Raw genomic sequence first — 9,419 nt, 5'->3', positions numbered from 1 at the left:
GTTTTTGCCGTTTCGGGCCAGTTTTCTGGGCTATAGCGCATTGTTTTGGGTTCCCGGGTCGATTTTTGATGCTTCGTGAACCCTGTACACGGCTATCGAGACGTCGCAAGAAATGGTTGTTTTTGCTGTTTGGGCCAGTTTCGTGGGCTATAGCTCACTATTTTGGCGTCCCGATGCTCCAAGAACTGTGTGCACGACTTTTGAGACGTCGCAAAATCTCGGTGTTTTTGTCATTTCGGGCTAGTTTGATGGGTGATAGCGCACTGTTTTGTGGTCCTGAGTCGATTTTTAATGCTCCATGGACCATGTGCACGCTATCGAGACGCCGCAAAACCCCGTTGTTTTTGTTGTTTCGGGCTAGTTCCGTGGGCTATAACACACTGTTTTGAAGTCCCGGGTCGATTTTTGATGCTCCATGAACCGTGTGCACGGCTAACAAAATGTCGCAAAAACTCATTGTTTTTATCGTCAGAGGCCAGTTTCGTGGGTTATAGCGCACTGTTTTGGGGTCCCGGGTCGATTTTTGATGCTACATGAACCGAGACGTCGCTAAACCTCGTTGTTTTTGTCGTTTCGGGCCTGTTTCGTGGGCTATAGCGCACTGTTTTGGGGTCTCAAGTCGTTTTACGTGCTCCATGAACCATGTGCACGGCTATCAAGATGTTGCAAAAACTCCGTGTTTTTGTCATTTCGGGCCAATTCCGTGGAATATAGCACACTGTTTTGGGGTCCCGGGCGTATTTTTGATGCTCCATGAACCATGTGCACGCCTATCTTGACGTCGCAAAAAGTCGGTGTTTTGTCATTTCGGGCCAGTTTCGTTGGCTATAGCTCACTGTCTGGGGTCCCTAGTCGATTTTTAATGCTCCATTAATCCTGTGCATGGCTATCGAGATATCACAAAAAGTTATTGTTTTTGTCGTTTTGTGCTAGTTTTGTGGGCTATATAACGCATTGTTTTGCGGTCCCGGGTCGATTTTTGATGCTCCATGAACCATGTGTACGGCTAACAAGACGTTGCAAAAAATCATTATTTTTGTCATTCCGGGCCTGTTTCCTGGGTTATAGCGCACAATTTTTGGGTCCCGAGTCAATTTTCGATGCTCCATGAACCATGTGCACCGCTATCGAGACGTTGCAAAAACTTATTATGTTCGTCGATTTTGGCCATTTTCGTGGGTTATAGCGCATTGTTTTGGGGTCCCGGGTCAATTTTTGATGCTTCATGAACCCTGTAGACGGCTATCGAAACGTCCCAAAAACGCTATCATTTCGGGCCAGTTTGTTGGGCTATGCTCTTTTTGCGGTTCCGGGTCGATTTTTGATGCTCCATGAACCGTGTGCACGGTTATAACACGTCACAAAAACTTTTTGTTTTGTCGTTTCTAGCTAGTTTCGTGGTTTATAGCGCATTGTTTTGGGTTCCCCGGTCGATTTTTCATGCTCCATGGACCGTGTGCACAGCTATCGAGAAATTGCAAAAACCCGTTGTTTTTGCCGTTTTGGCCAGTTTTGTGGGGCTATAGCACGCTGTTTTTGGGTCGCAGGTCGATTTTTGATGCTCCATGAACCCTGTGCACGGTAATCGAGACGGCGCAAAAACTCGTTGTTTTTGTCATTTCGGGCCAGTTTCGCGGGTTATATTGGATTGTTTTGGGGTGAGGGTCGAATTTTGATGCTCCATGTACCTTGTGCACGACTATCGACGCGTCGCAAAAACTCGATGTGTTTGTCGTTTCGGGCCAGTTTCATGGGCTATAGCGCACTATTTTGGGTCCCAAGTCGATTTTTGATGCTCCATGAACCCTGTTCATGACTATCAAGATGTTGCAAAAACCCGTTGTTTTGTCGTTTCGGGCCAGTTTCGTGGGTATAGCACATTTTTTGGGGGTCCTGGGTCGATTTTGATGCTCCGTGAACCGTGTGCACGACTATCAAGATGTCACGAAAACTTGTTGTTTTGTCGTTTCGGGCTAGTTTCGTGGGCTATAGCGGATTGTTTTGGGGTCCCGGGTCGACTTTTGATGCTTCAAGAACCGTGTGCACGACTATCGAGATGTCGCAAGAACTGGTTGTTTTTGCCGTTTCGGGCCAGTTTCGTGGGCAATAGCTCACTGTTTTGGGGTCCCGGACGTATTTATGATGCTCCAAGAACTGTTTGCACGACTATCGAGACGTCACAAAAACTCGGTGTTATTGTCAATTTGGGCCTGTTTCATGGGCTATAGCGCACTGTTTTGTGGTCCCGGGTCGATTTTTAATGCTCCGTAGACCCTGTCCACGGCTATCGAGACGTCACAAAAACTCGTTGTTTTCTCGTTTCGGGCTAGTTTCGTGGGCTATAACGCACTCTTTTGCCGTCCCGGGTTGATTTTTGATGCTCGATGAACCATGTGTAGAGCTAACAAGACGTCACAAAAATCATTGTTTTTGTCGTTTCGGGCTAGTTTCATGGGTTATAGCGCACTGTTTTTGGGTCCCGGGTCCATTTTTGATGCTCCATGAATCATGTGGACGGCTATAGAGACGTTGCAAAAACTCATTCTTTTTGTTGTTTCTGGCTAGTTTCATGGGTTAGCGCATTGTTTTGGGGTCCAGGGTCAATTTTTGATGCTTCATGAACCCTATGTGCCCCACTATCAAGATGTCGCAAAAACACGGTTGTTTCAGGCCAGTTTCCTCAGCTATAACGCAATGTTTTGCTATCCCGAGTCAATTTTTGATGCTCCTTGAACCATGTGCATGGCTGTAGAGACGTCACACAATTTTGATGTTTTTGTTGTTTCTAGCCAGTTTCATGGGCTATAAGCGCATCTCCAACGGCAGCACAAAAATTTTAGCGCGCCACTGTCGCACTTTGAAAGCGCGGGGACCGGAGCATCTCCAACAAACGCGCGCTAGAGCGGCGCCCAATCCAGCCCAATCTAGCGGCCCCACCTATAGAAGCCTAGAGTTTGCTGCGCGTGCAAGCCGGCGCACCAAATATAGTGCACGAGATAGCGTTTTTCATCGCGTGCCCAAAAGTTTTCAGCGCACGCACAATTTTACAGCCTTTGTTGGAGCTGTGAGGCACCCAAAAACCGAATCTTTTAGCACGCGGTGCACTTTTTGGGGGGTGTTGGAGATGCTCTAACACATTGTTTTGGGGTCCCGGGTCGATTTTTGATGCTCCATGGACCGTGCGCACGGCTATCGAGACGTCGCAAAAACGCGTTGTTTTGTCGTTTCGGGCCCGTTTCGTGGGTTCAGCGCAATGTTCTCGGGTCGCACGTTGATTTTTGATGCTCCATGAACCGTGTGCACGGCTATCAAGATGTCAAAAAAATTGTTATTTTTGTCGTTTTGGCCAAATTCGTGGGTTATAGGGCATTGTTCGCGGGTCCCGGGTCAGTTTTTGATGCTCCATGAACCTGATGCATGGCTATCGAGATGTTGCTAAAATTCGTTGTTTTTGTCGTACTCGGCTTGTTTGTGGGCTATAACGCACTGTTTTGGGGTCCCGGGTCAATTTTTGATGCTCCATGAACCATGTGCACGGCTAATGAGACGTCGCAAAAACTTGTTCTTTTTGTCATTTCTGACCAGTTTCGTGGGCTATAGCACACTGTTTTGGGGCCCGTGGTCGATTTTTGATGCTCCATGAACCCTATGCACGACTATTGAGACGTCGCAAAAATTCGTTGTTTTCGTCGTTTGTAGCAAGTTTCGTGGGCTATAGTGTACTATTTTGGGGTCCCGGGTCGATTTTTGATGTTCCTTGAACCTTGTGCACAACTATCGAGACGTCGCACAAATTCGGTGTTTTTGTCCTTTCAGGCCAGTTTCATGGTCTATAGCACACTATGTTGGGATCCCGTGTTGATTTTGATGCTGCAGGGACCCTGTTCACGGCTATTGAGTCATCGCAGAAACTCGGTGTTTTTGTCGTTTCGGGCCAGTTTCGTGGGCTATAGTGCACTGTTTTGGGGTCCCGGGCGTATTTTTGATGCCCCAAGAACCATGTGCACGGCTATCTCGACGTTGCAAAAAACTTGGTGTTTTTGTCATCTCGGGCCAGTTTCATGGGCTATAGCACACTGTTTTGGTGTCCTCGTTTATTTTTAATGCTCCATGAACCCTGTGCATGGCTATGGAGAGGTCGCAAAAACTCGTTGTTTTTGTTGTTTCGCGCCAGTTTCGTCGGTTATACCGCATTGTTTTTGGGTCCCGGGTCAATTTGTGATGCTCCATGAACCTTGTGCACGACTATCGAGAAGTTGTAAAACCTCATTATTTTTGTCGTTTCGGGCGAGTTTCATGGGTTATAGCGCATTGTTTTGGGGTCCCAGTTTAGTTTTTGATGCTTCATGAACCATGTGCACGACTATTGTCGTGGTTTTGCCATGGCAGATGTCCTCCTAAGAGGACTTCGAGATGGGGGCATCACAACCATGTGGCAACTCAAAGGGGTTAGCAGGTAGCAAGAGACGATTTTACCCAGGTTCGGCCCGTCTGATTGAGGTAAAAGCCTACATCCTACATTGTGTATATTGCTGTGGAATTCGATTACAAGAGTGCGGATTTGCCTGACCTAGCTCTCGATTGGAGTTAACTTAAAATCTACCAGCCCTAGAGACTCGCCTTTATATACAGGTCGAGGTCCTAGGTTTACAAGAGTTTGGGTCACGTTAGGATTCATGACCTAGTATGTCTCTAACTCGCCTTGACCCTTAAGCAAGGAAACTCTTGGCGCCCCTTCTCCCGCAAGGACCATGAGTCACCCTCTTCGTGTCTTGGGCCACAGCCGGCTCTCGTTGGTAAATGCTTTGTGCCTTCTGCTTCATAGGCCAGGGTCCGTCTTGAATAGGAATGTTGAGCCGCCATCATTTTGACCAGTCCCCCTAGGGCGGGTCTCATGGCGGGATAATATAGCCAACAGCTATCGATATGTCGCAAAAACGCGGTCATTTTGGGCCAGTTTTGTGGGCTATAACGCACTGTTTTCGAGTCCCGGGTGGTTTTTTGATGCTCCATGAACCCTTTGCACGGCTATGGAGAAGTCACAAAAACTTGTTGTTTTGTCGTTTCTTTCCATTTTCGTGGGCTATAACACATTGTTTTGGGCTCCCGGGTCAATTGTTGATGCTCCATGCACCGTGTGCACGGCTATCGAGACGTTACAAAAACTCGTTGTTTTGCCATTTCGAGCCAGTTTTGTGGGCTCTATCGCATTGTTTTGGGGTCCCGGGTCGATTTTTGATGCTTAATGAACCCTGTGCCCAAGTATCGATACGTCACAAGAACTAGTTGTTTTTGTCGTTTCGGGCCAGTTTCATGGGCTATAGCTCACTATTTTGGGGTCCTAGGCGTATTTATGATGCTCCAAGAACTGTGTGCACGGCTATCGAGACGTCACAAAAACTCGGTGTTTTTGTCATTTGGGGCCAGTTTCATGGGCTATAGCGCACTGTTTTGTGGTCCCAAGTCGATTTTTAATTTCGTGGGCTATAACACACTGTTTTGCGGTCGCGAGTCGATTTTTTGATGAACCATGAACCATGTGTACGACTAACAAGACGTCACAAAACATTATTGTTTTTGTCGTTTCATGCCAGTTTTGTGGGTTATAACGCAATATTTTGGGGTCCCGGGTCAATTTATAATACTTCAGGAACCCTGTGCCCGGCTATCGAGACATTGCAAAAACGCGGTCATTTCGGGCAAGTTTCGTGGGCCATAACACACTGTTTTGAGGTCTCGGGACAATTTTTGATGCTCCATGAACCATGTGCACGCCTATAGAGACGTCACAAAAACTTGTTGTTTTTGTCATTTCTAGCAAGTTTCGTGGGCTATAACACATTGTTTTGGGGTTCCCGGGTTGATTTTTGATGCTCCACGGACCCTGTGCACGGCAATCGAGATGTTGCAAAAACTCGTTGTTTTTGTCGTTTCGGGCCAATTCTGTGGGCTATATAACGCACTATTTGCGGTCCCGGGTCAATTTTTGATGCTCCATGAACCATGTGTACGGCTAAGAAGACGTCGCAAAAAAATCATTGTTTTTCTCGTTTCGGGCCAGTTTCGTGGGTTATAGCGCACTGTTTTTGGGTCCCATGTCGATTTTTGATGCTCCAGGAACCGTGTGCACGACTATCAAGACGTTGCAAAAAACTCATTATGTTTGTCGTTTCTGGCCAGTTTCGTGGGTTATAGCGCACTCTTTTGAGGTCCCGGGTCTAGTTTGGGTGCTTCATGAACCCTGTGCACGACTATCGTGACATCGCAAAAACTCGATCGTTTCAAGCCAGTTTTGTGGGCTATGAACTGTTTTGGGGTCACGTGTCGATTCTTAATGCTCCATGAACCGTGTGCACGGCTATAAGACGTCACAAAAACTTGTTATTTTTGTCATTTCTAGCCAGTTTTGTGGTCTACAACGCATTGTTTTCGGGTCCCGGGTCGATTTTTGATGCTCCACGGACCTTGTTTACGGCTATCAAGACATCACAAAAACTCGTTGTTCATGTTGTTTCGGGCTGCGCACTATTTGGGGTCTCTGGTCAGTTTGTGATGCTCCATGAACCCTATGCACGGCTATCGAGATGTCGCTAAAACTCGTTTTTGTCGTATCGGGCGAGTTTGTGGGCTATAGCGCACTATTTTGGGGTACCGGGTCAATTTCTGATACTCCACGAACCCCGTGCAAGGATATTGAGACGTCGCAAAAACTTGTTTTTTGTCGTTTCTGGACAGTTTCATGGGCTAAAGCGCATTGTTCTGGGGTCACGGGTCGATTTTTGTTGCTCCATGAACCCTATGCACTGCTATAAAGACGTCGCAGAAATTCGTTGATTTTGTCGTTTCTAGCCAGTTTCATGGGCTATAGCGCACTCTTTTGGGCCCCGGGTCGAGTTTTGATACTCCATGAACCTTGTGTACTGCTATCGAGACGTCGCAAAACTTCGTTGTTTTTGTCGTTTCGGGCGAGTTTCGTAGGTTATTGGATTGTTTTGGGGTGAGGGTCCATATTTGATGCTCCATGAATCATGTGCACGGCTATCGAGACATCGCTAAAAGTCGTTGTTTTTGTCGTTTCGGGCGAGTTTTGTGGGTCATAACATGGTGTGAGCATGCGCCAAGTCAACCCAAATGAAGTAGTAAAGGAGAATACCATAATATTATGCTTCGATATGATAAAAACAACACATGATTCTTTCAATGGCACATTAGGCACTCTCAGCTATTTGAGTCAAGTCCTGCTACATCAATAACTACTAAGCATATAACTAAGATAATATCTAACATGGCATGTTAAAGTCTAAGCCACAGTCTAAACGAGCTTCCTATTGCACCACTATAAGCATGAAATATTTTACTCTTCTCCAACACCAATCAACTTTCTTGAAACAACTCTAATAGATAATATTAATTAAAGACCAGAGAGATAATCATATATAACTAAAGCAAACTAACAAGCTCTAAACAAAATATGAGTGGAAAACAAGAGCTAAATGGAGTACTAGCAAAAAGTGAACACTCATAGAACAATAAGAGTGAAAACTAGAGTGTTCAAACAATTAAAATGGGGCGTGTCTCTCTCCAAACTAATATGCGGGGATCCAACCCTTTATTAGAGCAAAGAAAACTAAACAAACTGAGCATAGCACATATAATATGAAGTGATAAAAATATAGTATGGAGAAGGACGAACTGATGATTGTTGATGGAGAAGGGGATCCACGGGGGCATCCCCAAGCTTAGACGCTTGAGTCTCCTTGAATATTTCTTGGGGCAGCATGTGGGAATCCCCAATCTTGAGCGCTTGACACTCCTGGATCTTCTTTCATCATCTTCCATCGCATACTTGAAAACTCCCTTCATACGAAACTCATCATAAGTTGATTAGAGTGGTTAGTGCCCATAATAAAGTAATTTATTCTCTACTAGAAATAAAGATTTTCAGGAAGAGCTACTGTTTCTCAAGATTGCCAAAAGGTTTTTGCAAAGAAAAAGCAAGCTTAAGATTTGCAAAACAATGAAAACGCAAAACAGGGCAGAATTTGGGGAAAACATTCCATCAGGTAGTAAATAATTTTTTCGGGCACTTGTGCAACTCAAATGAAAAAACTTAGAACACACGCCAGAAAGTAAATTATATAGAGCATACTGTCAAAACAATTCAGCTCGAAAAGATGTTCTGGTGATTTTTGGCGAATGTTTCCGTCAAGCAGACAAAATCTATTTCTAGACAGCACGTCACAACTTTTGAACTTTCTTCCAATCAGAGGCTAAAACTTGGAAAATAATGAAATAAAAATGATAAGGAGAGGTTGATACAGAGGTAACAACTTCCAAGACTCAAATAAAACAAAATAAATCGAAAAACAACAACATGAAAACATAAGGAAAACAAAGTGGGTTGCCTCCCACAAGCGCTTTTCTTTAACGCCTTTTAGCTAGGCATGGAAAAAAGAGGGATACCTTGGGCATCCCCAAGTTTTGATGATTGAATATTCTTGAATACTTCATTGAGGTGTGATGACCCAGAAGTATAGGTGATCAATCGTAGTCCTTTCGATAAGTAAGAGTGTCGAACCCAACGAGGAGCAGAAGGCTCTGATAAGCGGATTTCAGCAAGGTAATAACTGCAAGCACTGAAAGTAGCGGTAACAAGTGGCCCAATCCCTTTTGTAGCAAGGGACAAGCCTGAACAAAGTCTTATAGGAGGAAAAACGCTCCCGAGGACACACGGGAATTTCTGTCATGCTAGTTTCATCATGTTCATATGGTTCGCGTTCGTTACTTTGATAGTTTGATATATGGGTGGACCGGTGCTTGGGTACTGCCCTTACTTGGACAAGCATCCCACTTATGATTAACCTCTCTCGCAAGCATCAGCAACTACAAAAGAAGAATTAAGACAAAGTCTAACCATAGCATTAAACTAGTGGATCCAAATCAGCCCCTCACGAAGCAACGCATAGACTGGGGTTTAAGCTTCTGTCACTCCAGCAACCCATCATCTACTTACTACTTCCCAATGCCCTCCTCTAGGCCCAAATATGGTGAACTGTTATGTAGTCGACGTTCACATAACACCACTAGAGGAAAAGACAACATACATCATATGAAAATACCGAACGAATATCAAATTCACGTGACTAGTATTAACATGACTTATCCCATGTCCTCAGGAACAAAAGTAACTACTCACAAAACATAATCATAATCATGATGAGAGGTGTAATGAATAGCATCAAGGATCTGAACATAAACTCTTCCACCAAGTAATCCAACTAGCATCAACTACAAAGAGTAATCAACACTACTAGCAACCTTACAAGTACCAATCGGAGTTGCGAGATGAAGATTGGTTACAAGAGATGAACTAGGGATTGGAGAGGAGATGGTGCTGATGAAGATGTTGATGAAGATGC

Source organism: Hordeum vulgare, chromosome 4H (genome assembly GCF_904849725.1).
Source record: "Hordeum vulgare subsp. vulgare chromosome 4H, MorexV3_pseudomolecules_assembly, whole genome shotgun sequence".
In the NCBI taxonomy this organism is placed as follows: domain Eukaryota; kingdom Viridiplantae; phylum Streptophyta; class Magnoliopsida; order Poales; family Poaceae; genus Hordeum; species Hordeum vulgare.
The sequence above is the reverse complement of the archived record's forward strand: the minus strand, read 5'-3'. Positions refer to the sequence as shown.